This window comes from Marmota monax, unplaced genomic scaffold (assembly GCF_021218885.2).
Source record: "Marmota monax isolate L192 unplaced genomic scaffold, Marmota_monax_Labrador192_F-V1.1 WCK01_AAM20220418_F8-fsc00011, whole genome shotgun sequence".
NCBI lineage: Eukaryota > Metazoa > Chordata > Mammalia > Rodentia > Sciuridae > Marmota > Marmota monax.
Window position 1 is genome coordinate 4,488,124 of NW_026693082.1, and position 27,386 is coordinate 4,515,509.

Below are 27,386 nucleotides of genomic sequence, written 5' to 3' on the forward strand. Positions count from 1 at the left end.
TCTATCACCCAGCACTGCAAAAAAAAAAAAAGAAAAAAAGAAAGAAAAGAAAAGAAAGAATAAACTGGACCTACATTGACCTATAGGGGATCAACAGTTTGAATTACCATAGATTTCTCATTATAAATCATGGAGACGAGAAGACAGTGGAACATTTTCAAAATGCTGAAAGAACTCAACCCAGAATTCTTTATCCAGTAGTGAAAATATTAAAAAATGAAGACGAAATAAATGCATTCTGGGATGAAGGAAAACTAAAAGAATTCATTGTCTGTAGTCCTGGTGTGAAAGAACTGTTAAAGAAGTTCTCTACATAGGGAATGGATACCGGAAGAAAACTTGGAATAACGACAAGTAGCAATAGAAATGGTAAATATCTGGATAAATATAATGGAGTATTATTTCCTTATTGAGTTCTTCAAAGTATATTCACCAAAACTATGACGTGTTTGATGGAGTTTGGAGTTCAGATAGATGTGCATCATAAGATAACTACTACTCAGGGGAGAGTGTAAAGTGATCCATAAGGTGGTAAGGTTTCCTCAGTCCACCTAGGGAGTCAAAGGTTGATTCTAATTAGACTGTGAAAAGTTGAGTTTCACGTTATAGCTCCCAGACCAACAACTAAAAATTACTTAAGCTACATTCATAAGTTCAATAAATAAATGAAAATGGAATACTAAAAAAAAATGTTCAGATAACCCAAAAGAAAGCAGAAAAGAGGAAGTAGAGAAATTTAAATGGAGGAGACAGTACCACCCACTGTGCTGCATCTCCACATGCAGCCCACCACTAGCATGGGACAACACAGAAGATGACCCAATTCCAGAAGATGACAGTGGGGTCTTCTACCAAGGTACACCCTGAAGCTCCACCTGGAAGACAAATGTAGAGGAGCAATTGCTGCTAACATTATTTAATACACTGTAGTATGCACATTTTCACATGACTGTCTTCTTTTCTTCAGAATTTTATCAACCTGGTATTATCAAAGCCTCAACAAGAGACATCAGCAATTATTTATAGATATTACCAAATTTGCCATATTAGTTTTCCATGAGAAAAGTCAAATTTACTCAATGGAATCACCATGACAGACTCTCAGATTATGATTGCACTTGGTTTTGCATCTGTGTTTATCTCATTTGCCAACTACTAATCCAAATATGAATATTGTGCTTTTGTGTGGTGTTAAGTCAGCTATTTTGTTGTTGTGACTTAAGGATCTGACCAGAAAGATTTTAGGAAGAACAGTTTACTTAGGGGACTCATGGTTTCAGCGGTCCATAGAAGGCCAGCTCCATTCCTTGGGGCTGAAGGTGAGGCAGAACATCATGGCAGAGTGTATGGCAGAGGGAAACGGCTCACATGATGACCACGAAGCAGAGAGAGAGACTCCACTGTCCAGATAAAAATATATACCCTATAACCATGCCCCCAAGGAACCACTTCCTCTAGCCACACCCCACCTGCCTCCAGTTACCACTCAAATAATCCCACCAGGAATTAATTCTCTGATCAGGTTAAGGCTATAACCCAATCATTTATCCTCCAAACCTTCTTGCATTGTCTCACACGTGAGCTTTTGGGGAACACCTCACATCCAAACCTTAACATGTGGATATTGGATATCCATATGTTGGGAAATCCAACATTATCAATAAAGTAATGAGAGTAAATGTTGATATTCAACCATTTGGGTTTATAACCAAGCATCTGTTGGGCTCATGGATTACAAGTGTCTATGTGAGCAGGTTGTTGGTACTCCAGGGATTTTGGATTATCCTTGGGAGGAGTCAGAATGCTGTAAAAATGCAGCCGGCACATCCCTGGCCTGTCTCAGCACTGTGGTTCTCTCTGTGATGTTGTTTGAGCAATGTGGACACAGTTTAAGGGACAACTAGAATCCTCCCAGAATATCCAACCTCTATTTACAAACAAGCCTATTCTGGTTATAGCAATGGGATGTGATGAGTTAACTTTCTGAAGATGATTGAAAAATAGTTATGGATTTGCAGGCTGAAGAATTCCCTGTAATTGAGATAACAGAGACCAGGACTCTAACCAAAGATGGTATTATTAAATTTAATAGAGAGGCTTGTAGAAGACTTTTGGCTCATCTAGTGGAAAACAAAATAAAGGGAAATAAAGTCAACGAGGTACCGAATGGATTGTATTTAGCTGTTCCAAACAACAAAAATGATAGAGAATCGTTTCCCTTTATCTCAAAAAAAAGAGAATTGAAATTGTGGTATCTAAGGAGAAAGGTGAATGAGATCTTCAGTCAGAAGTGTGTGTGTGTGTGTGTGTAGCATTGGGATTTAATTAATCCATCTGGACACAAGACACCACAGACCTGAGAAGGTCATAATACAGCTGATCATATCAACTCTGCCTCATTGAGCAATTAGAAGAGTTATAAAAGGAAAATGAGCAAAGGACAGCCACTGAAGAATATGACAGAGAATCTGAAAGTGAAGACAAGAAATGGAGGAAATCCACAGCTGTGGAAATTAATTAAAGGAAAAGGTTGAAAATCTCACAAACCAAAGAAAAAATATTCACTGTTGTGAAATAGAGGAGATCATTCTCCTGGCTGCTGCATGGCATAAAACCAAGAAAGCAGACAGGCAGCTTCTCAGCCAGTGAGGTTCCAGAAACCTTCAGGGACACCAGAAGTCCACGGGGTAGAAACTCGACTGCCTAAGATCCATACTATTAGATGGATAGACACACAAACAACATGAAAAAGCAAGGAAACAAATTACCCAAACACACACCAAGATATCCAATAACAATGCATTGCCACCACAGTGGAAGAAATTTCAGAGAATGTACATAGTTAAACTGATCTGTGAAGAAAAGGATAGTATAAGGAATGAAATCAGAGAAAAAAATACAGAAAGTGAAAGATCACTTCAATAAAGAGAGATGGGGGGAGCAGAAATCCTCAAAATGAAGGAAACAATAAAACACACTAAAAATTCAATTGAAAGCATCACCAACAGACTAGATCACTTGGAAGATAGAGTTTCAAGCAATGAAGACAAAATATATAATCTTGAAAACAACCATGGAGAAAAGATGTTAAGAGACCATGAACAGAACTTCCAAGAAATATGGGATAACATGAAAAAAAAAAACAAATTTAAGATTTATGGAGCTAGAGGGAGGCTCAGAGATACAGATGAAAGGAATACACAATCTTCTCAATGAAATAATATCAGAAAATTTCCCAGACCTAAAGAGCGTAATGGAAAATCAAATACAGGAGGTTTACAGGACCCCAAATATACAAAATTACAACAGACCCACACCAAGTCACATTATTATGAAAATGCCTAACATACAGAATAAGGATAGAATTTTAAAGGTTGCCAGAGAAAGACAATAGGTAACATTTAGAGGGAAACCAATCCAGATCTCAGCTGACCTTTCAATCCAGACCCTCAAAGCTGGAGGTCAAGGAATAATATATACCAAGCTCTAAAAGAAAAATAGATGTCAGCCAAGAATACTACACCCAGCAAAATTAAGCTTCAGAATTGATGATAAAATAAAAACCTTCCATGATAAACAAAAGTTAAGAGTTCACAACTAGAAAGCCTGCATTAAAAAAACATACTCAATAAGATATTTCATGAAGAAGAAATGAAAAATAAAAGTAAAAACCAGCAAAGGGAAGAAAGAACTACACTAAAAGAACAGTGAATCAAGCCAGGCAAGCCTGTAATCCCAGCAGCTTGGGGAGATGAGACAGGAGGATTGCAAGTTGAAAGCCAGCCTCAGCAACGGTGAGACCCTGTCTCTAAGTGAAATACAAAATACGGCTGGGGATGTGGCTCGGTGGTTGAGCGCCCATGAGTTCAATCCCTGGTACAAAAGAGAGAGAGAGAGAGAGAGAGAGAACAGTGAATCAATGGAGAAACTAATTCAAATTAAAAACCGGAAATAAATCAAAATGACAAGGAATAAAAATCATATCTCAATAATAACATTTGGCTGGGGTTGTGGCTCAGTGGTAGAGTGCTTGTTTAGCATGTGCAAGGCACCACATATAAATAAGTAGGTAAAATAAAGGTCCATGAACAACTAATAAAAATATTTTAAAAACATGAACACTGGCAGTTTGGATTAAAAAACAAGAACCAACAATATGCTATCTCTGTGAGACTCACCTTACAGGCAAAGCCACCCACAGCCTGACAGTAAAAGGATGGGAAAAAAATATATCACCTACATGGATCTCATAAACAAGCAGAGGTTTCTATCCTCCTATCATATAAAGTGGACTTCAAGCCAAAGTTAATCAGAAGGGACAAAGAAGGACATTTCATATGGCTTAAGGGAAATATACATCAACAAGACATAACAATCATAAATATCTATGCCCCAAGCAATGGAGCCTCTATGTATGTCAAACAAACCCTTCTCAATTTCAAAAAGCAAATAAACCACAACGTAATAATACTAGGTGACTTTAACATACCTCTCTCACCACTGGATAGATCCTCCAAACAAAAACTAAAGAAACTATAGAACAAAAAGATACAATTGGAACTAACAAGACACTTCACAGAAGAAGAAACGTGAATGGTCAACAAATAAATGAAAAAATGTTCAACATCACTAGTAATTAGAGAAATGCAAATTAAATCTACACTGAGATTTCCTCTCACTCAGTCAGATGGCAATTGTCAAGAATACAAGTATGGCTGGGCCCGGTGGCATATGCCTGTAATCCCAGCAGCTAGGGAGGCTGAGGCAGGAGGATTGAGAGTTCAAAGCCAGCCTCAGCAAAAGCAAGGCACTAAGCAACTCAGTGAGACCCTGTTTCTTAATAAAATACAAAATAGGGCTGGGGATGTGGCTCAGTGGTCAAGTACCCCTGAGTTCAATTCCTGGAACCACCCCATACTCCCCCCCACAAGAAAGAATACAAGTAACAATAAATGTTGGTGAGAATGTGGGGGAAACGTACACTCATACATTGCTGATGGGACTGAAAATTGGTGTATCCACTCTGGAAAGCAGTATGAAGATTCCTCAGAAAACTTGGAATGCAACCACCCTTTGGCATATATCCAAAGGACTTAAAATCAGCATACTGCAGTGACATGACCACATAAATGTTCATAGCAGCTCAATTCATAATAGCTAAGCTATGGAACCAACCTAGGTGCCCTTCATTAGATGAATAGATAAAGAAAATGTGCTACATATACCCGATGGAATATTACTCAGCCATAAAAAAGAACGAAATTATGGCATTTGCTGGTAAATGGATGGAACTGGAGGCTATCATGTTAAGTGAGATAAGCCAATCCCCCAAAACGAAAGGCCAAATGTTCTCTCTGATATGCAGATGCTGAAACACAGATGGGGAGGGGGGAGGGAGGAGTAAAGGTTTAGCAGATTGGACAGTGGGAAATGGGGGTAAGGGAATGGGAAACACAGTAGAATGAATTGGACATAGCTTTCCTATGTTCATATGTGGATACATGACTAGAGTAACTCCACGTCATGTACCACCACAAGAATGGGAAGTTATATCCCATGAGTGTATGATATGTCAAAATATATTGTACTGTCATGTATAACTAAAAAGAACAAATTTTTTAAAATAAGGAAAAGAAAAAAATACACAGGAGCCCAGGATGCCTCAAACTACTAAGATGTTTAGTGCACAATTTTGGAGAATGAGACGCATAGACAGTGACAGGGATGGAAAGACAAGGCCACCTAGACAGTCCAGGAAAGACGAACTTGGGGCACTACTTGGTAGGGAAAGCCCAGACTGTCCCAGGTTCTCTGTAGCTGGGGTCAGAGTTGCTCTCAAACTCAGCATCTTCAAGATGTCAGGATGGGGAAGAAAACCAAGACTATGGTGAAGAGTTCTCAGAAGCTGCGCTGCCTGGGGAAGCGAGGGGGGCGGGAGACATGTTGGATCTGAAGTCAAGGACTTGCCTCTGGGAAGAGGAAAGCTGGAGACAGCCCGGGGGCTGTGTTCTTGTCCGCTGTCCTGGTTCGACTAGACGGTTGGCAGCTGTTGTTTCTTGGTCTGGTCTGGTGCAGGTTCATAAAGTGGAATCATAACCTACGCCATGAAAATAGCTAAAGCGCTTGTTGCTTTGCTGAGAACACGGATTGACCCATGTCGGTGTGGGAGATTTGTGTCTCTGCATAATATTACAAATATTTTGGGTAGAAAGTATTTATGCATTTAATGGATGATTGATTGCTTCAGATTTGCAGAACTAGAAAGATGTAGTAGTGTAATGATGTTGTTTCTTTTGGGGAAAAAAAGGAACTATTTTATTTTATATGAGGGACTTCAGCTCCACACTCATGAATTGTACTTTTTTGAGAAGAAAGTATCTCCGCTTGAGCAGAAGGCAGCCAGCCCCACCCAGCTGGTTTGGGAGCAAACTTATTTATGAGTATGTAAGAACCCTACTTAAAATACGTTCTTAAACTACTTTCTAGTATCTTTATACAATGCATCATTATAATCTGTCTTCAATCATTTTATCCAAAATAAATCTCCAGAATTTAAAAAAAGGAGGTGGTGAGGAGTACAATCAGAAAACGATTCAATGGCAGATATAAATTTAAACATGTAAATAATGTAATGATTTAAACTAGTGGTGAGCAAACGTGGCCCTGGTCCAAACCTGCTTTTGTATTTGAAGTCTTATTGGAACACAGCCACATTCATTCCTTACTTAGTCGGCAGCCTTTTTCTCACTACATGAGTAAAGCTGGGTAGTACAACAGACCTATAGGCCACACGGCTTCAAATCCTGTCCCTTTATAGGAAGACTTTGCTGATCTCTGGTTTAAATGCACCAATTCAAAGACCAAGATGGTCAAAGTATGGCTAAAACAGCATGACCGATATGTTGTCAACAAGAAAATGATTCAATCATAACAGTATATTAAGGTTAAAAGCAAAAGGGTCTGGGGTTGCAGCTCAGTAGTAGGGAATTTGCCTAGCATGAGCAGGGTTCTACGCTCAGTCCGGAGCATGCCCCCCTCCAAAAAAAAAAGTAAAGGGATGGAAAAATATGTGGCAGGAAGCCATACATCAAAACAAACTGGAGTGAGTGGCTCTATGAGTATCAGAGCAGGTTTCAAAGCAGAAGGAATTACCAGGGATAAAGAGGAATATTACTTATTGGCCAAAGGGTCCATTCACCAAGCAGGCTTAACAACCCTAAAGATGTTTACATCTAACTATAGATTTTGTAAGTATATCAAGAAAAAAAACTAAAAAGAAAAATAGATGAATTCAAAATTATTTGGGGGACTTCAATACCTCCCTCGCATTACCAAACAGAAGCAGTAGACAAAAGATTAGCAAGGATATGGAAGAACTGAGTAATACCACCAACCGATAGGATGCTGCTGATGTTCAGCAAATACTCCCACCAGCAGCAGCAGAATACACATGCTTTTCACATACACATGGAGCATTTGCCAAGATAGAACATATTCTTTGTTAGAAAACTAAGAAACTTGAAAGAATTAAAATCATGAAAAGTAAATTATCTGACCATGATGAAATTTTAAAAAAACCAATGAGAAAGATTACAGGAAAATCTCTCAAACACTCAGATGGTCAAGAGTACACTTCTAAATAAACCATGGGTCAAAGAGGAAGTCTTAAGGAAAATTAGGAAATATTTCAACTGAAGAAAAGTGGAAATACAGCATGTCAAAATTTGTGGAATTTGTGCCAAGTGGTGGTTATAAAGATACTCAGAGCATTAATAGCTAGTATTTTTCATATTACAAATAGAAAAGAAGAAAGTTCTCAGATCAATCATCTAATCCTCAAGAAAGGAGAAAAACAAAACAAACACAAATCAAATGCAGGGAGGAAATAATAAAGATGGAAGAAGAAATCAATGAAATAGAAAACAGAAAAAAATACTGGATAAAATCAATGAAATTAAAAGCTGGACCTTTGAAATGAGCAATAAAATTGACAAACCTGTGATAAAAGTGACCAAAAGAAGGTCAACATCTCCAGCTTCAGGAATGAAATGGGGATTATTCCTCCAGACATTAAAGTGGAGTTAGCAGTGATTACACACCACAACTGGGATGATTCTCAAAGCCACTGTCCTGAGTGACAGAAGCCAGTCTCCAAGGGTTACTACTGTTCAATTCCATTTATATGACATTTTCAGAAAGACAAAACTCCCCTGCCAGACAACAGCTTAGTAGTTGCCAGGATAAGAGGAAATTATATTTTGTATTCTGATTGTGGTGCTCGTTTTATCATTTATAGATGATTTTAAAATTTTAGTACTATATATGCAAAAAAAAGTCAACAACACAGATGCAATTGCTTATGTACATTTTTAAAATAAATTTTAAGAAAAGAAAAGATCACAATTCCCATAGTCATTTTCTTATGGTCCCCTTTAGGATTTGAAATATTCATTTGAAATTCCCAGGGAAGGCAACTTACTAGTGTTTGATGGGGTGGGTGTCCCACTTCACAGGAACAGATGGCATCTGAGGCTGGCTGCATTCCCTAGTGTGCTCTTGCCCTCCTGTATTAGGCACACAGGTGACTCTCATTGCAGTGGCCACGGAGCTCAGCTTCGCACTGAAAAAGGTGACAGACATATAAAGATTTGAAATGGTCAATGAATCCAGGATGAAATTGATCTTCAGGCTCCCTTCACTCTCAATTAGGTGGAAATGATCCAAGCTTGGAAGGGGAAGTATATAAGTCTGTTTTCTATTACTATAATGAAAGACCTGAGGTTGGATATTTTATAATAATCAAATGTGGCTTATTTAGCTCACAGTTTTAAAGGTGGAAACTCCAAAGAGGACAGCACTGGCTCTGGTGAGGGATTACAGGTGTGTGCCACTGCGATCCCTCTTATTCTTAGAGGATTGCTTCCAGCATCTCCTGAGGGCACCTGAATCCACAGAAGCTCATGTGCTTTATGTAACATGGTGTGGTGTTCACCTAGAACCCATGCACATCCTGCTGTGCACTCTAAATGATCTCTAAACTACATATGGCACCTCATAAAAGGCAAATGCTGTGGAAAAACTTGTCATACGTGTTGTTTAGGGAATCGTGACAAAGAACTGAACATCTTCAGTAAAGGAGAAGTTTATTCCTGTTTTGGTTTTTTGTGTTTTTCCTAATATTTTCAATCATAGTTGGTTGGATGTGTGGGTGTGGTGCCCACAGGTATGGAAGACCAACTCTGTGTTCTAGCCTCTAGACGAGGCCCCAGGGTGATCACACATCCTGTACAGGAGACCGTCTTCCAGATGGAAACCTGGACCTCAGAGACACTAAGACCTAAGGAGCAGCAGCACAGGATTGGAAAGTGTCTGGCCCTCCCCTGTGCTCTTTCCCTCTGGCCCCACTGCCTCTCACAAGAAGTGACCACAGGCAGCCTGTCATCAGTTATGAGGGCACCCTTGCCCCTGGCAGGGGAGGTAGAGAACCTTGCAGAGATGATGTCCTGCTCAGGGAATGCTGGCATCAGAATGGCCAACGTGGCCCTGACTTTGGACCGTAGTGACCGTCAGTGAGCACTAGGTGATGGTTTCAGATGGTGAACTCGTGTGCACTTCAGTGAGTCTGTGTTGTTGTCGACGTGGTAACACTTGCTGCTTCTTTACAGACAACAGTTCAACGTGGGGAGCTCCCAGGAAAAGGGGGATTCCTCCACCTCCCCTCCTTTCTCTGGCGGTTTGACCTGGCATTCCCAGTGAGTTGTGACATGTTGGTCATCTTGTTACTTTCTATTTCTAGTAAGTTCAATTATGGTGCTACAAGAGGGGACTCAAGTCACAGGGACGGATTCATGGGTGCTCTGCCTGACAGTGAAGAAGAAATGGATGCAGTTTAAGCAGCTCCTAGGCCGGGTGAGGGCTGTGACTTTACACTTTTGCTTTCCCTTCTAGGAAAATGGACATTAGCTTTTAGGAAGATGGTGCTATAAGCAAGGGAAGAAGGAGGTGAAATGACCCAAATTAGAATCTGCAGCTGCTAGAATCCTCCTTTCTGCAGCTGGTCATCTATAACTGGGGTCCTAAAGGAACAGACATCTGGGCTTCTGCCCAGATGCAGGAGCTGGTACTTATGAGGAGAGAGGAGGTTCCTTGCCAGGAAAAAAATTCAGGGCAAAGTAGACTAGGCTGAGAGGAGAAAGTCTGCAACTGAGACAAGCCAAGGGAGGCAAAATTCCCTAACACAATGAGACAGAAGAGGTTGATACTACATAATCAGAAGCTACAAACGCTTACAGCAAGGTTGCAGTACAGAAAATAACCTGCCAAAGTGTAAGATTACTTACAAGCATTGAGCTAAGAAGAAGGCATAGCGTCCATTCATTAGTACTGTCAGCTGACGTTTATATACGCTTACTCTGTGGCACACACTTGGGTAGGTGCTCACCACACATTGTCCTGTTTAATTCGCTCATCAACCCTGTGGTAGGCACTGTCACTGGCTGAGAGAGATGAATGACTTTGCCTAAAGACACACAAGGAAATGAAAGCAGGGCCAGGATCAGAAGCAGATGGCTAGAACGTTAAGAGCCTGTGTTCGTGGTGACGTTCCACATGCCTCCTACTAGTCTGGGTTTGGAATGATACTTAGTACAACTAAGCGAGGAACGCAATGTAGAGAAAGCACAAAATTGGGAATCAGAAGTCTGTCCCAGCTCTGATCATCAGGAAAGAATATCTCTCTGTTTCAATAAAACGAGTCTATCATCAGGGTGACTTGAGATTACACACATGACCAGGGTTTGAAATACTGTCACTCCATGCTGATGACTACTGATTCACAAAGTCATAAGTGAATGTCTGCTCTGGGCTGGAAACTGGGCACACAAGGCAGAGCAAGTACCCTCCTGGACCTTGGAGTCTTTTAATACAAAGGCCATCTGGGGGAGTGTGTCTAGGTCCGGGAGGTCAGGGAAGTGGTCACTTCCCCCAAGGAAGTGAGAAAATGGTCCAGGAGCAATAATGCCAGCAGGTTGGGGTGGGGGAGTGCACGTGAAAAGTACTGAGAGAGAGACATGGAGGCACATGGAGTTGGAAGGAGGCCAGGGGAGACCAGAGGCCTAGGCGGGGGAGGGGTTGATCAGCCAGACCTTGCAGACCCTCAGCAGTGATGGGACCCCAGTCCTTATCAGAAAGTGAAAGGGAGCCCCTGAGTAGAGGGTGATCTGAACAGATGGACAAGGAGACCAACAGGAGGCCAGGGCAGTAGTCTACATGGCAATGGGTGATGGGCCTGGACCCATGTGGTGGATGTGGAATGGAGAGAAGATGATGGGTGGTTGGAGAGAGATGTGGGAGGTAAGTTTTGTAGGAGGGGTGACATATGGAGTAGGGGTAAAGAAAAGAGGGGTGCCAAGAATGAGGTTGAAGTCTCTGGCTGGGGACTGTGTTGATGAACAGGTCACCCCATTCATACAGAAATGGTGGGAAGATGGGAATTCAAAGAGATTCATGGATTAGGCTCTTAGGCTGCAGAGTTGGAGATGTTAAGTAGGTCAGATAGTGCTGGGCCTCTTAAAACCACTAGCTAGCACCTTTTGTCCGACACCAACTTTAAGAAGTGACTGCTTAAGCACCTTCTGTGAGCCTTCATAGGATGGGTCCAAAGACAGTCTTCCTGTATGTAAGACACAGGGCTTTCCCTTAGAGTATGCCTCATTGGTGAGATTAGCTGAACACTTAACACAGTGGGAAAATATAAGTCAGCAGACAATTAACTACCAAAGATTGAGGTACAGTGGAAATGAGCGGAGGGGCTTCCTGCAAAAAGTGAGGCTCAAATAAGAGAAACCTGGCAGACTCCCGACGAATGGGAGGCCTGATAGCAATACAGCATCATGAGCAGGAGAACAAAGTCAGGATAAATACTTTTCTGTGTTGGGGAGCAGTGAAATTGTAGATGCTTGTAGAATACAGTGTTTATATTATATAACAATGAATCTAGGAGTCCAGCCACTCAATGCAGACATGTTTTTGAAGATGAGATATATATTTGGGGAGCTTAAGGATTTTCTATTTCATTGGCTGCTTCTGATCCTCACAGACAGACCACTCATGGCAAATGGCAAATATATGTTCAAGTGACATAAAAGTTGAATATGTATACAAATGTCTGACACCCCAGGAAGAGCTTTAGATATTATAGTGCCTAATAGCCATTTTAGCAAAGAATGATATTTTAAAATAGGTGTGAGGGTCTAAGGGAAAAGGAAACATATTGTCTGTTTTGACTGTCTCCGTCTGGCTTTTGCTACGATAACAGAATACCAAAAACTAAGTGATTTATAAGGAACAGAAGTTTATTTCTCACATTCCTGGAGGGAAATGAAAAATCAAAGCACAAGTCTCTGACAAAGGCCTTAGTGCTATTTTATTTCATAACAAAATACAGAAGGGCCAAAGAGGAGGCCTTACTCCCAAAAACACTTCGTGTAGCAATGTTAATCCATTCAGAGATCAGAGCTCTTGTGGCCAAAATATCTCTCATTAGGCCCCACCTCCCAACACCCAGTACACTGTGGATTAAATTTCCAGCATATGAATTGGCAGACTCCTTTGTAATCTCATATATCAGGGTAGCCAAAGTGAACCTGCAAACTCATCTGGAGGTTCTATAGCAAGAGAAATGGACAACTTTGCCACCCAAGGCAGAGAGGTAGTGCTAAGAGAAGAATGAATAAGACTCGTCTTGATCTGGGTTCACATACAAAAATGTCCTTTGCTTTAAATAAACAGTGTCCCTGTGCTAGTCAGCTTTCCATTACTATAATGAAATACACAAGGTAACCAACTGGAAAAGAGGAAATGTTCACTTGGTCTCATGGTTTCAGAGGCTCCAGCCCATGGTCAGTTGGCCCCTTGCTTTTGTGCCTGTGGCAAAACAGAACGTGGTGGCAGGGAGCACGCAGTGGAACAAAGCTACTCACCCCATGGCAGCCAAGAAGTGAAAGAGAGAAAGGAAGGGCCAGGTCAAGGGCAAAAGACCTCCGATGACCAGAAGACCTCCTACTGGGCTCCACCTCTTACAGGTGTCACCACCTCCTAACAGCACCACCAGTGGGTGCCAAGCCTTTAACACACAGCACTTTGGGAGTCACCAATCAGACCACAGCTTCCTGTACTGGAAAGATGTCTCATCCTGGGACTCTGTTTTACGTTTCTGCTACATCAGACCTGTGCTATCTTCCTTCCTCTCTTTCAGGTGACAGAACCATCCTTGTTGTTTTAGATCCTTTCAGAAGGTGCTCACATGGGAACCTAGGGAGAGGAGAGTCTCCCCCATCCCCAACACCAAGGCAAGAGCTGTGCAGAGGGAGAGGTTCACTTTGCAAATCAGCTGGGAAGGGAGATGCAGGACCTGGAGGCCCAGCATCTCCCAGTTCCATCTCCCAGTTCCATCTCCCTGGAAAATCATCCACAGACTACTTACGTGGAATAAGCATTTGTCTTTAACTTCTAACTGCCTGTTCTCTCTCTGAAAGTGAAACTGAATCATGCAGAATTTATAAAGTAGTTCAGGGACAGTCACTTTGGGGCCCTTTTAAAATAAGGTGACCTATATTGTATATAATTAAACCTGGAGTGGAGTTGCATGTTGAAAATGCTTTTAACCTAATGAATGTTTCTTTTTTTTTATCAGACCACAGAAAAATCCCCAAAGTAAAGGAGGAAAAATTCTGTATTTATGAAACACCCTCTTTGTGCCGCTATATTTTGTGAGAAGTAGACAATATGGAGAAAAATACATGGCCAAGAGAAGAATCTTCTCTTCCAATGGAAAAGATATTTTTGTATCAAAACAAAGTAATGGTGAAGTCCATTACTTTTCTAAGCTCAGGAAAAACCCTATGTCCTTTGAACTTCTGGTATTATCTTCTAGTATTATCTGTATTTTCTGATATAATCACCATTATTTTTGCCTAAAAAAAAATCAACTTTTTTGTAACCCAGAAGCTGACCTGTTACATTTTGTCCAGAAGAAAGTATCCTCAGATGCAGTACTTCATATGTTCCTTCACGCTCTGATAATGTTTTAGCACCAAGAGAGGGGGTACCCAAACAGGTGATAAGAATTGTTCAATACAAACCATGTAATGAATTTCCACATCCATTAAGAGAGTCTGGACCCCTCCAGAGCTAAAGGATTAAGGGAAGATGCTGGAGAATGAGATTGACCCAATTGTGTGCATGTATGAATATGGCATAATAATCTCCACTATTATGTATAATTATAATGCACTAGTGATAAATAAATTTTAAAAAGAGCTAAAGAATTAAAGATCTTGGACTGGGGATGTAACTCAGTGGTAGAGCACTTGTCTGGTATGCATGAGGCCCTAAGTTCCTTCCCCAGCACCACCAAAAAAAAAGCTATCACATTACCTGTGATAGCTAAGGATTATGTTCTGTGTGGTTTGTGCCTCTTACCTTCAGTCCTAACAGGGCTTGGATACATGAGGCCTCTGCACAGCTGATAACACCTCTCCAGGGACAGGCACTGCAGATATCCAGTGCTTCCATGAGACACAGCCTTGTCTGTCAGCCTGGAGATCTTCAAACATGGCAGCCCCCAGCTTTGGTCCTCAGTCACCCATGCTCCTAGCCTGTCTTCATTTTAATCACCTGCCTTTAACAGTTATTTCTAGCTGAAAACAGATCATATCTCTTGCTGTTGGTGGCCTAAAAATATCTAGCTGTAATTTTAAAAATGCAAAAGGGGAGACTACCTTATCAGTATGCAGCACTAGTGTTTCCATCAAGTTTTAAGCTCAATCCCAGTCAGATTCAATCCTTCATTACATTTTTATTCAGAGTCCATAGTGGGCCAGACACTGCTGTGCTCCGGGTTTTAGCAGGGAGCAAGACCAACACAGGCTACCGGGCTACAGCTTGTCAGTTTGAGATAAGGATGCTCTCAGCAGCATCACCACATAGGCTAAAATGTGCCAACATTTCTAAGAATAGTAGGCAGTGCTGCTGAACTGCTATGGCCCAACAAGATCACATCTGATTTCACTGTCCCTGTGACCCACACATAGTAACTCTTCTGGCCTCTGTCCCATCACTCCTCAGTGATTCTCAGAGCAGGCCTGGGTGCTGGCTGCTCCATACCTACAGATCCCTAAGATGTCCTTGTGATCTAAATGCCTAGGCAGGAGGTGGTCAGAAAATAGAGATGAGAAGGACAACCAAGAAGTTTCCCATTACTTTCTTTGTTACATTTTCTTACTTATCTTTCTTTACTCTCCAGGGAAGGAGATGAAGGGGGGATAGAGAAGTTCTTCAGCCACCCCTCTCCCATCCCATTCACACTTTGCAGTAGCTCCCAATATTCCTTATCACGAAAGTCTTTAATTCAGAGTGTCTGTTGCCTACTGACCCTGGAATCCTCCCCTCACTGTGGCTGTCCTTCTACCCAAGCTGAGGGATGAATTAACTGTAGCATAGAGCAGCTGTGTGCCCAATCAGTGATGGCACCACTAGCAGCATCCCAAACACCATCTTTTTCACACAGAGAGTCAAAGTTTACCAGACGAGAAAGACTCTCTCACCTCCTAGGAGAAAGACATGATTATTTGATAAACATTTCCTAGTATTGTCCCACACTGGACAAGGTAAACTCTGCCCTCTGTCTCAAACATTTTAGTGTATATAGCACATTTCATGAAAATCCACAGTAGCCCAAGGGAGGAAGGATAGAGGAATTACCTACTCAGAATGCTTTCAAAGAATGGATTGAGTGAACCAATTTAAAATTCCATTTTGGACAATGCATGTATAGAATGAACAAAAGAACAAACGAAAGAACATGTCAAGGTATAGGGCCCTCACCAGATAAAATAATTCCCTTTGTTAAAGAAAAAAAAAATATTCTGACACCAGTTTAAATGATAAGGAAGACTATTCAGGACTATTGTGATAAGCATCAGGACTTTGCAATAGGGGTGAGAGAAGGGGCTCAACTCTGATTACAGCAGGGATGGCTGGGGGTTTATAGCCAAGGAGCAGAGTGATAGGGTCAGTGGACAGAAAATTACTAAGGGGAGAGATCAAGGGTACGGGGATTCTTGCGACCTGACTTGATGGGATTCTTGCAGAAGGTAGGCCAGGGTGATCAGATATCAAGAGTGGGTTGGGGAACAATTCTTGCTACATATTTCCAGGATGAAGACAAAGCCCAGGAAAAGGCCTAGTCAAAAAGAGGACTTTGGGGAGCCTGTTTAAAATTTGATCAAGAAGATAGTTTTTATCACTTTGTATTTGGTAAAAAAAAATGTTAATGAATTTGTTTTATTTTTCTGTATTTATACACACACACACACACACACACACACACAATAAACAACTGAGTCCAACTTCACAATTATTCCTAAGAGAGCTCCAATAAGCCTGCTCTACACAGCAGAAATTTTAGAAATAGAAATATATGATCACTCCTTCCTAATTGTTTTACAAAGACCAAGGGACATTGAGAGAAGATTCTTGGTCCTGATAGGGCTACCTCCTCCAAACACCAAGAGTTTAGGGATGTTTTCTTTTGCTAATAATTCTTGTTACTTGGGTCTTGGTAGATTTTTTATTCCAAGAATTATGATTTAAGGGCCTAGAATCCTGAAGTTTTTATTTATTAATTCCTCAAAGATTTCTTGAGTATCTATATGTGCTGTGTAGAATACTAAGCACTGGGCTGGGATTGTCAGGGTAGGGTAATAGCCTCTGCTCTCATGGAATTTATATAGAACTTTAAAGACACCTGTTGGTATGGTCTGAACATGTCCCCCAAAAGGAACATGTTGAAAATTAAAAGCTCAATGCAGCAATGTTGGAACATGGGGTTTAATGGAAGTTGTTCATATCATAAAGGTTCCACCCTCATGAATGAATTAATTCTGATTGTCAAAGGTCTGGAGGCTACAAGTTTGATCTCTGACCCCTACCCACAAAGCCCAAGATGAATGGTCCCCCAACTCCACTAGCCTAGGTGGAATTAATCCAGGTGGTTGGCAGACAATCAAGACATGAGGATAAAACTCATTGCTGGTTTATTTGACTCAATCCCAGTGGATTTTCCTTGGTTGACATTCACATTAGTACAGTGACAGGGTATCGTAAAATTGTTATTATCATAGATGGGAAAATTAAGATGGTGTCAGGGAGACGGGTTTTCTAATTACTCTTTATAGTTTTACCTGATTGATTTTACAGGTAAAATGAGGCAATACTTGATACAATGTAGACAGTGAGCTTTCTAAAATGAAATCCAACAAAGTACCTCTGGCTGCCTTCTTTTGTGGTCTCCCTAAGAGGAATGTGACTGAGACTAACCTTCGCTCTGGAGGAGCCCAAGTCTCAACTCTGCCTACACACAGAGAACTTGGGTTAAATTCTTATTTTGTTTTGTTTCCTAGTTATCAAACAACTAGTTATCAATTCAACATTGTTTGCACTCATCAAAGTCAATTCTGATTTTCTTGGTGAGGATCATTTTATTTTAAAATTAAAAAATAACTAAGCCACCTTTGCAGACATTGTAAATCGGGTTACATGTTAGGAAAATGTTTTTAAGTCCATGGCACACAAGCAATTCATACTGAATTATAACCTCTCAGAATTTGAGTTTGGCTGCATTGGTACATGATTTGCGATGGCCACTTTCTCAACTTTTGAATCTACTTGAATTGAAAAAAGGCATCTTCCTATTTTGTCTCTATATGTAGCTTGCCTTGGGCTATTGTTTTACCCAGGCCATATTTCCTAATAGAACTGCCATGTGACAGGACCTCCTATGTCCAGCCACCTCTTTCCTTTGCCCATGGCAGTGATAGAAGCTAATTAACACTTCTTAGGCAATGTTACATACTTGATACCTTAGTTCTCACTGAAGATGACTTGGGTTACTTTAATCATAGCTTCTTTTATTGACATAGAAAAGGAACCAAAGATTATTTTGCTAATATATGAGATTTTTTTTTTCCCACTAAGAGAAACAACTCAAAGGAATGGAGTAAGGAATCATGAGGCCCAAATTTTTTGTAGGGTCAGGAGTGTGAAAGAAATAAGAGAAGCTTCTGAATTGACTCAGTTGATGTGTGGGAGGAAAGATGGATGTGTACAACTCTTTTGCAATAAGCCCTAAGAGAGAGCTTGCCAGGCTTAGGAACAGAACCAGCCACTGCAAATTCCACAATATTGTTTTGGAGAGCTTACTAAAGATCAGTTTATATTTACAACAGGCTTCAGGCTCAGTGAAACCCCAAAGGCTCTGGTCATGTCTGGAGTGGGTGTTCACAAAATGAAAGGCATTGCTCTCCCAGAACTTTGCTGGGGTCATGATGTGACAGGGATTCTGTAGTGATGTCCAAATGTGTAGTGCCCCAAAGAATTGTCAAGTCAGATCTAATTCCTACTCTCCATGGCTTCAGGGACAATATCTTAGAATGGGGTACCCTTGAAACATTATAGGAATCTCCCCAATTTTCTTATACTCTTGGTCATTTTTGTCTTTTGTTTTTGGTTTTTCTTTTTAATTTTTTTTCTATTTTTATTTTCATAAAATTAAATATAATAAATTCTTAAATATAAAATACATATTTAGAAATGTGCTATTTTGATCAATTTTAGTCTGAATCATCAGTTCAGTGACCTTAACACTCATATCATTGTGTAATCACCACTACCATTCATCTCCTGAACTTTTTTATCTTGTGAAACTGAAACTCTAGATCTATTCAATGATAACCCTCATTGCCTTCTCCCCCCAGTTCCTGGCCACCTCCCCTTTTACATTCTGTCCCTGAGTTTGACCACCCCTGGTAGCTCCTAGAGTGGAATCCCACTGTGTCTGTCCTCAGTGGGCCCATTTCACCAACACGGTGTCTTCAAGATCCATCCTTGTTGCAGTATGTGCACTCTTGGTTTTGAGATCTGTACGGAGTTCTGGAAAAACATAACTGAGTTCCCAACACCATTAGGACACACCCTTTGGGTAGCTATTCCTATTGTATGTTTTGTGTGTGTGTGTGTGTGTGTGTGTTTTACTGGGGATTAAACCCAAGACACTCTACCATTGAGCTACATCCACAGTCCTTTTATTTTATTTTATTTTATTTTTATTTTGAGACTGTGTCACTGAATTGCCCATGCTGGCCTTGAACTTGCAATCCTCCTGCTTTAGCTCTGAGACCCTGGTATTACAGGTTTGTGCCATCACACCTGAACTATTTATATAAATTTTGAGGAAGCTATTGGCAGCAACTAGAATGGTGATAACCAGGGGATTCTGGAGAGAAAAAATTGAGATCTTACCATGCAATGGGGAGAGTTTCAGTGTGGGGTGATGAAAAAGTTCTGCAGATGGATGGTTATGTAGCAATATGAATGTAAAAATGTCTCTGAGCTGTGTTACCTCCAAATGGCCACAGGTATAAATTTTATGTCATGTCTATCTTGTCACAATTTTAAAATTCACCTAAAAACTGATAAGTAGAATCTGCCCATGAAAATCCAGAAAGGAGAAAAAATAATTTAATCCTTTTACTGAGTTGGACTAAACAAATCAGTACAGGAGAGAAGCCACAGTGTTTTCTGGGGAAGCTTGAATGAAGGTCACTTGGGAATGACCTTGAGCACATCTCTTTATTGCCTGCTTCCTGGCTACAAGTAGAACTTTTACCTTTGAAAACCATTACTTTAACATTCTGTACAAAAACGGACACCCACTTGCCCTCTGATTTCCTGATTAACACTGGTGACCTGGCCATTCCCACTGTCCAGAGGCCCCATGCTCAGATCCCCAGTGAGATGTTGGCTTCTTCCCTTTCTGCACCTGTAGCCAACCAGTCCTCAAGTCCCAGCAACAAAGGGAAAAGATCTCAGTTCTTGGATAATACTGAAGATTCAGGATGTCTCCTATATGGTTTTGTCCACAAGCACATGATGAGCACATGGTAATTACACAGTAAATTCTTGAATTTAATTTCATTAAAAATACAAATCAATCACTGTGATAGTCACAATCTTAATTCCTATGACTGTAGTTTTTAATACATGTTCCAAATTTTGTGACACTTTGTAATACAGGCTAAGCATCTCTAATCTGAAAATCCAAACTCTGAAGTGCTCCTCCAAACTCCCAAACATTTTAAGCACCAACATGATGCCACAAGTTGAAAATTTCACACCTGATCTCATGTTACAGGTAATAGTCAAAACACAGTCACACTACAAAATGCTACATGCAATTTCCTCAAGTTACATATATGAGATGTATGCAAAACATAAGATGAATTTTAAGGTATAGATTTGGGTTCCGTCCTCAAAAGATCTCTTTTTGTGTATGCAAATATTCCAAAATCTAAAAATAACTATTATTTTGTTCTTAGTGCTGTACCTAGTGTTTATTTTTTTTCCACTTTTGTGTGTGTGTGTGTGTGTGTGTGTGGTGCTGGGGATTGAACCCAGGGCTTTGTTCATGCAAGGCAAGCACTCTACCACCTGAGCTATATGCCCAGCCGTACTTTTCCCACATTTTTATTGGTACATTATAGTCATACATAAGGATGGGATTTGTTGTTACATATTCGTACATGTACACAATATAACAGTATAATTTGGCCAGTATCACCCCCCAGCACTTCCCTGCTCCCTCTCCACCCCCCACCCCTTAATCCCTTTCCTCTACTGGTCTCCCTTTGACTTTCAAGAGATCCACCCCCACCTTTCTTTCCCTTTTTTTCTCTCTAGCTTTCACATATAAGAGAACACATACAACCCTTGACCTGAGTTTGGCTTATTTTGCTTAACATAATCATATTCCATCTACTTTCCTGCAAATGACATAATTTCATTGTGTGTGTATGTGCGCGCGCGCGTGTGTGTGTGACTGAATAAAAACCCCATAGTGTACATATACCACATCTTCTTTATCCATTAATCCGGCGATGGACAACTAGGCTGTCTCCATAGTTAGGTTATTGTGAATTGTGCTGCTATAAACATCAGTGCACGTGCATCACTATAGTAAGATGACTTTATTTTTCAAGATAAATACTGAGAAGTGGTGTGGCTGGGTCATATGGTGGTTTCATGCCTAATCTTTTGAGGAAACTCCATACTGATTTCCATAATGGTTGTACTAATTTACAGTCCCACCAACAGTGTAAAACAGTTCCTTTTTCTCCACATCCTCACCAGCATTTATTATTATTTTTTAATTTTTTAAATTAACTTATTTATTTATTCTAACTATGTATATATGACAGCAGAATGCATTTTGATTCATTGTACACAAATGTAGCACAACTTTTCATTTCTCTGATGATGTAAGGATGCACCAGATGTGCAGTCAGACATGAACCTAGGATAATGATGTCCACCTCATTCCACAATCTTTCCTGACCCCATACCCCCTCTCCTCCCACCCCCCATTGCCCAATCAAAGTACCTCCATTCTTCCCTAGCCCCCCCATTATGGAGCAGCATCCACTTTGGGCCTTTGTTTTTTGGGGATTGGCTTACTTCACTTAGCATGATATTCTCCAGCTTCATCCATTTACCTGCAAATGCCATAATTTTATTCTCTTTTAATGCTATATAATATTCTATTGTGTATATATGCCACAGTTTCTTTATTCATTTATCTACCAAAGGGCATCTAGGTTGCTTCCACAGTTTAGCTATTGTGAATTAGGCTGCTATGAACATTGATGTGGCTGTGTTACTATAGTGTATGCTGATTTTAAGTCCTTTGGGTATATGCCAAAGGGTAGTTCTCTTCCAAGTTTTCTAAGGAATCTCCGTACTGCTTTCCAGATTGGTTGCACCAATTTGCAGTCCTACCAGCAATGTATGAGTGTTCCTTTTCCCCACATCCTTGCCAACATTTATTGTTGTCTGTGTTCTTGATAGCTGCTATTCTGACTGGCATGAGATAAAATCTTAAAGAGTATTTTTGATTTGCATTTCTTTAATTACTAGAGATGTTGAACATTTTTTCATATATTTATTGATCAAGTGTATATCTTCTTCTGAGAAGTGTCTGTTCAGTTCCTTAGCCCATTTTATTGATTGGGTTGTTTGGTTTTTTTTTTTTTTGTTTTGTTTTGTTTGTTTGTTTGTTTTGTTTTGTTTGTTTTTTGTTTTTGTTTTTGTTTTTTTGGTGTTGAGCTTTTTGAGTTCTTTATATGGCCTGGAGATTAGTGCTCTATCTGATGTGCTTGTGGCAAAAATTTGCTCCCCAAATGTAGGCTGTCTGTTCAACTAATTCATTGGTTCTTTTGCTAAGAAGAAGCTCTTAAGTTTGAATCCATCCCATTTGTGAATTCTTGATTTTATTTCTTGCACTTTAGGAGTGTTATTAAGGAAGCCAGGGCCTAATCCGACATGATAAAGATTTGGGCCTACTTTTTCCTCTATTATCTGGACTAATTCCTAGGTCCTTGATCCACTTTGAGTTGAGTTTTGTGCATGGTGGGAAGTAGGGGTTTATTTTCACTTTGCTGCATATGGATTTCCAGTTCTCCCAGCACCTTTTGTTGAAGAAGCTATCTTTTCTCCAAAGTATGTTTTTGGCACCTTTGTCTAGTATGAGATAACTGTATTTATGTGGATTTGTCTCTGTGTCTTCTATTCTATACCATTGATCTACATGTCCATTTTGGTGCCAATACCATGACGTTTTTATTACTGTAGCTTTGTAGTGTAGTTTAAGGTCTGGTATTATGATGCCTCCTGCTTCACTCTTCTTGCTAAGGATTGCTTTGGCTATTCTTGGTCTCTTATTTTTCCAAATGAATTTCATGATGGATTTTTCTATTTCTATAAGAAATGATGTTTGGATTTTAATTGGAATTCCATTGGATCTGTACAGTGCTTTTGGTAGTATGGCCATTTTGACAATATTAATTTTACCAATCCAAGACCATTGGAGATCTTTCCATCTTCTAAGGTCTTCTTCAATTTATTTCTTTAGTGTTCAGTAGTTTTCACTGGAGAGGTCTTTCACCTCTTTTGTTAAATTGATTCTCAAGTTTTGTTTTTTTTTTTTTTTTTTTGAGGCTATTATGAATGGGATCGTTTTTCTAATTTCTCTTTCAGAGGCATCATCACTGATGTATAGAAATACATTTGAGTTATGGGTATTGATTTTATATCCTGCCACTTTGCTGAGTTTGTTTATTAATTTTAGAAGTTTTCTGGTGGAGTTTTTTGGATCCTCTAAGTATAGAATCATGTTGTTGGCAAATAATGATATTTTGAGTCCTTCTTTTCCTATTCAAATCCCTTTAATTTCTTTTGTCTGCCTAATTGCTCTGGCTAGAGTTTCAAGGACTATGTTGAATTGAAGTATAAAAGAGGGCATCTCTGTCTTGTTCCAGTTTTTAGTGGGAATGCTTCCAATTTTTCTCCATTTAGAAAGATGTTGGCTTTGGGTTTAACATAGATAGCTTTTACAACATTGAGGTATGTTTCTGCTATCCCTAGTTTTTCTAGTGCTTTCAACATGAAAGGGTGCTGCATTTTGTCAAATGCTTTCTCTGCCTCAATTGATATAATCATATGATTCTTATCTTTAATTCCATTGATGTGATGAATTACATTTATCAATTTCTGTATGTTGAACCAACCTTGCATCCCTGGAATAAACCCCGCTTGATCATGGTGCACTATTTCTTTAATATGTTTTTGTATGTGATTTGCCAGAATTTTATTGAGAATTTTTGCATCTATGTTCATCAGGGATATTGCTCTGAAGTTTTCTTTCCTTGATGTGTCTCTGCCTGGTTTTGGTATCAGGATGATACCAGCTTCGTATAATGAGTTTGGAAGGGTTCCCTCCTTTTCCATTTCATGAATAATTTGCAGAGTATTGGTATTAATTCTTCTTTGTATCTTGTAGAAACCAGTTATGAATCTGTCTGATCCAGGGCTTTTCTTGGATGGTAGGCTTTTGATAGTGTCTTCTATTTCCTTGCTTGAAATTGATGTGTTTAAATTGTGTATGTCCTCTTGACTCAATCTGGGTTGATCATATGCCTCTAGAAATTTGTTGGTGTCTTTGAGGTTTTCTATTTTACTGGAGTATAAACTTTCAAAATAGTTTCTAATTGTCTTCTGTATTTCAATTATGTCTTCTGTGTTATTTTCTTTTTCATCACATATTTTAGTAATTTGAGTTTTCTTTCTCCTTCTTTTCATTAGTGTGGCTAAGGGTTTGTCAATTTTATTTATTTTTTTCATAAAACCACCTTTTTGTTTTGTCAATTTTTCAAATTGTTTCTTTTGTTTCAATTTCATTGATTTTAATTATTTCCTGTCTTCTACTTCTTTTGGTATTGGTTTGTTCTATTTCTAGGGTTTTAAGATGTAATGTCATGTTGTTTATTTATTGACTTTTTATTCTTTTAACAAATGAGCTTAATGCAATGAACTTTCCTCATAGCACTGCCTTCATAGTGTCCCAGAGATTTTGATATGTTGTATTGGAGTTCTCACTTAGAGTTCTCACTTACCTCTAAGAATATTTTTATCTCCTCCCTGATGTCTTCTGTTATCCATGCATCATTCAATAGTATATTACTTAGTCTCTAGGTGTTAGAGTAACTTCTATTTTTTATTTTACCATTGATTTCTATTTTTATTACATTATGGTCAGATAGAATGCAGGGTAGTATCTCTATTTTTTTGTATTTGCTAAGACTTGCTTTGTGATATACACTGGGGATGTGGCTCAAGCGGTAGCGCGCTCGCCTGGCATGCGTGCGGCCCGGGTTCGATCCTCAGCACCACATACAAACAAAGATGCTGTGTCTGCCGAAAAACTAAAAATAAATAAATAAATATTTAAAAAAAAAAAAAAAAAAAAAAAAAAAACATATGATTATTTTGGAGAAGGAGCCTTTTGCTGATGAGAAAAAAGTGTATTCACTCATTGATAGATGGAATATTCTGTACATGTCTGTTAAGTATAAATTATTGATTATTTTATTGAGTTCTATAGTTTCTTTGTTTAGTTTTTGTTTGGAAGATCTATCCAGTGGTGAGAGAGGTGTATTAAAGTTACCAAGCATTATTGTGTTGTGGTCTATTTGATTCTTTTGTTGAGAAGGGTTTATTTGATATACATAGATGCCCCCATTGTTTGGAGCATAGATATTTATGATTTTTATGTATTGTTGATGATGAATTCCTTAAGCAGTATAAAATGTCCTTCTTTATCTCTTTTCACTAGCTTTGGTTTGAAGACCACTTTATCTGATATGAGGATGGAAACCCCTGCTTGTTTCCATGGTCCATGTGAATCGTACTTTCTTTCCCACCCTTTCACCTTCAGTCTGTGGATGTCTTTTCCTGTGAGATGAGTCTCTTGAAGCCAACATATTGTTGTTGTTCTTGTTTTTAAATCCAATCTCTCAGTCTGTGTCTTTTAATTGATGGATTTAGACCTTTCACATTCAGGGTTATTGTTGAAATATGATTTATATTCCCAGACATTTTGGGTTAATTTTGGTTTCTAACTTGACTTGGTTTCTCCTTTGATTGGCCTTTCCTTTAGTGTAGTTCCTCCATTTGCTGATTTTCATTGTTGTTTTTCATTTCCTTCTCCTGGAATATTTTGCTGAGGATGCTCTCTGGTGCAGGCTTTCTCACTGTAAATTCTTTAACTTTTGTTTATCATAAAAGATTTTTATTTTGTCATCACATCTGAAGCTTAATTTTGCTGGGTATAAGATTCTTGGTTGGCATCCATTTTCTTTCAGAGCTTGGTATGTTGCTCCAGGATCTCCTGGCTTGGAGGGTCTGGGTTGAAAAAAATCTGATAAGATATGAATTGGTTTCCCCCTATATGTGATCTGATTCCTTTCTTGCAGCCTTTAGGATTCTATCCTTATTCTGTATTGTAGGCAATTTCATTATAATGTGCCTTGGTTGTAATTTTGTATATTTGGTGTCTTTAAACCTCTTGTATTTGATTTTCTAATTCATTCTTCATGTTTGGGAAATTTTCTGCTATTATTTCTTTGAAGAGATTGTGCATTCCTTTGGTTTAAATCTCTGTGCCTTCCTCAATCCCAATAAATCTTAGATTTGGTCTTTTGATGCTATCCCATGATTATTGGATATTCTATTCATGGTTTATTACCATCTTCACTGTGTGGTCAACTTTATTTTCAGGATTGTGTAATATTTTAATCTTCTATTTATATATGACAGCAGAATGCATTACAATTCTTATTACACATTTAGAGCACAATTTTTCATATCTCTGGTTGTATACAAAGTATATTCACATCAATTTGTTTCTTCATATGTGTACTTTGGTTAATAATGATGATCACATTCCACCAGCATTTCTAACCCCATGCCTCCTCCCTTCCCCTCCAACCCCTCTGCCCTGTCTAGAGTTCATCTATTCCTCCCATGCTCCCTCTCCCTATCCCACTATGAATCAGCTTCCTTATATCAGAGAAAACATTCAGCATTTATTTTGGGGGGATTGGCTAAATTCACTTAGCATTATCTTCTCTAACTCCATCCATTTACCTGCAAATACCATGATTTTATTCTCTTTTATTGTTGAGTAATATTCCATTGTGTATATATGCCATGTTTTTTCATCCATTCATCTATTGAAGGGCATTTAGGTTGGTTCCACAGTTTAGCTATTGTGAATTGTGCTGCTGTAAGCATTGATGTAGCTGTGTCCCTGTAGTCTGCTGTTTTGAAGACATTTGGTATACACTGAGGAAAGGGATAGCTGGGTCAAATGGTGGTTTTATTCCCAATTTTCCAAGAAATTTCCATACTGCTTTCCATATTGGCTGCACCAATTTGCAGTCCCACCAGCAGTGTATGAGTGTACCTTTTTCCCCACATCCTCTGTAACACTTATTTTTGCTTGTATTCATAATAGCTGCCATTCTGACTGGAGTGAGATGAAATCTTCCTTTGACACAAGAATTAAAATAAAAAATCAATAAATAGGATGGACTCAAACTAAAAAGTTTCTTCTCAGCAAATACTGTATCTGAAATTCTGTTTTCTAAGTGATCTTGTCTGTAGGTGATGTTTTCTATTGAATTTTTATTTGGTTTATTGTTTCCTTCATTTCAAGGATTTCTGATTGGCTTTTTTTTTTTCAGAATCTCTCTTTCTTGAAGTAAATCTTTTGCTACCTGTATTTACTCTCCTATCTCTTTGTTGAAGTGATCCATTTTGTCAGTATTTGTTCTCTTATGTCATTCTTTAATTCACAGATCATTTTAATTATGTACATTCTGAACTCTTTCTCTGATATTTCATCAACTGCACTATTATTGTAGTATCTTGGTTTG

The 27,386-nt window shown here is 39.2% G+C and overlaps 1 protein-coding gene and 1 long non-coding RNA gene across 4 annotated transcripts in view; one reads left to right on the forward strand and one right to left on the reverse strand.

Moving 5' to 3' along the window:
- The window catches only part of Mtus2 (microtubule associated scaffold protein 2), a 595,926-nt gene that overhangs the window by 472,732 nt on the left and 95,808 nt on the right, over positions 1–27,386 (forward strand). The window lies entirely within an intron of this gene.
- The window catches only part of LOC124099194 (uncharacterized), a 66,495-nt gene that overhangs the window by 7,939 nt on the left and 31,170 nt on the right, over positions 1–27,386 (reverse strand). Inside the window, exon 4 of the long non-coding RNA XR_009227729.1 lies at positions 8,480–8,620. This is a non-coding gene — a long non-coding RNA (uncharacterized LOC124099194). The remainder of the gene's footprint in view (positions 1–8,479; positions 8,621–27,386) is intronic.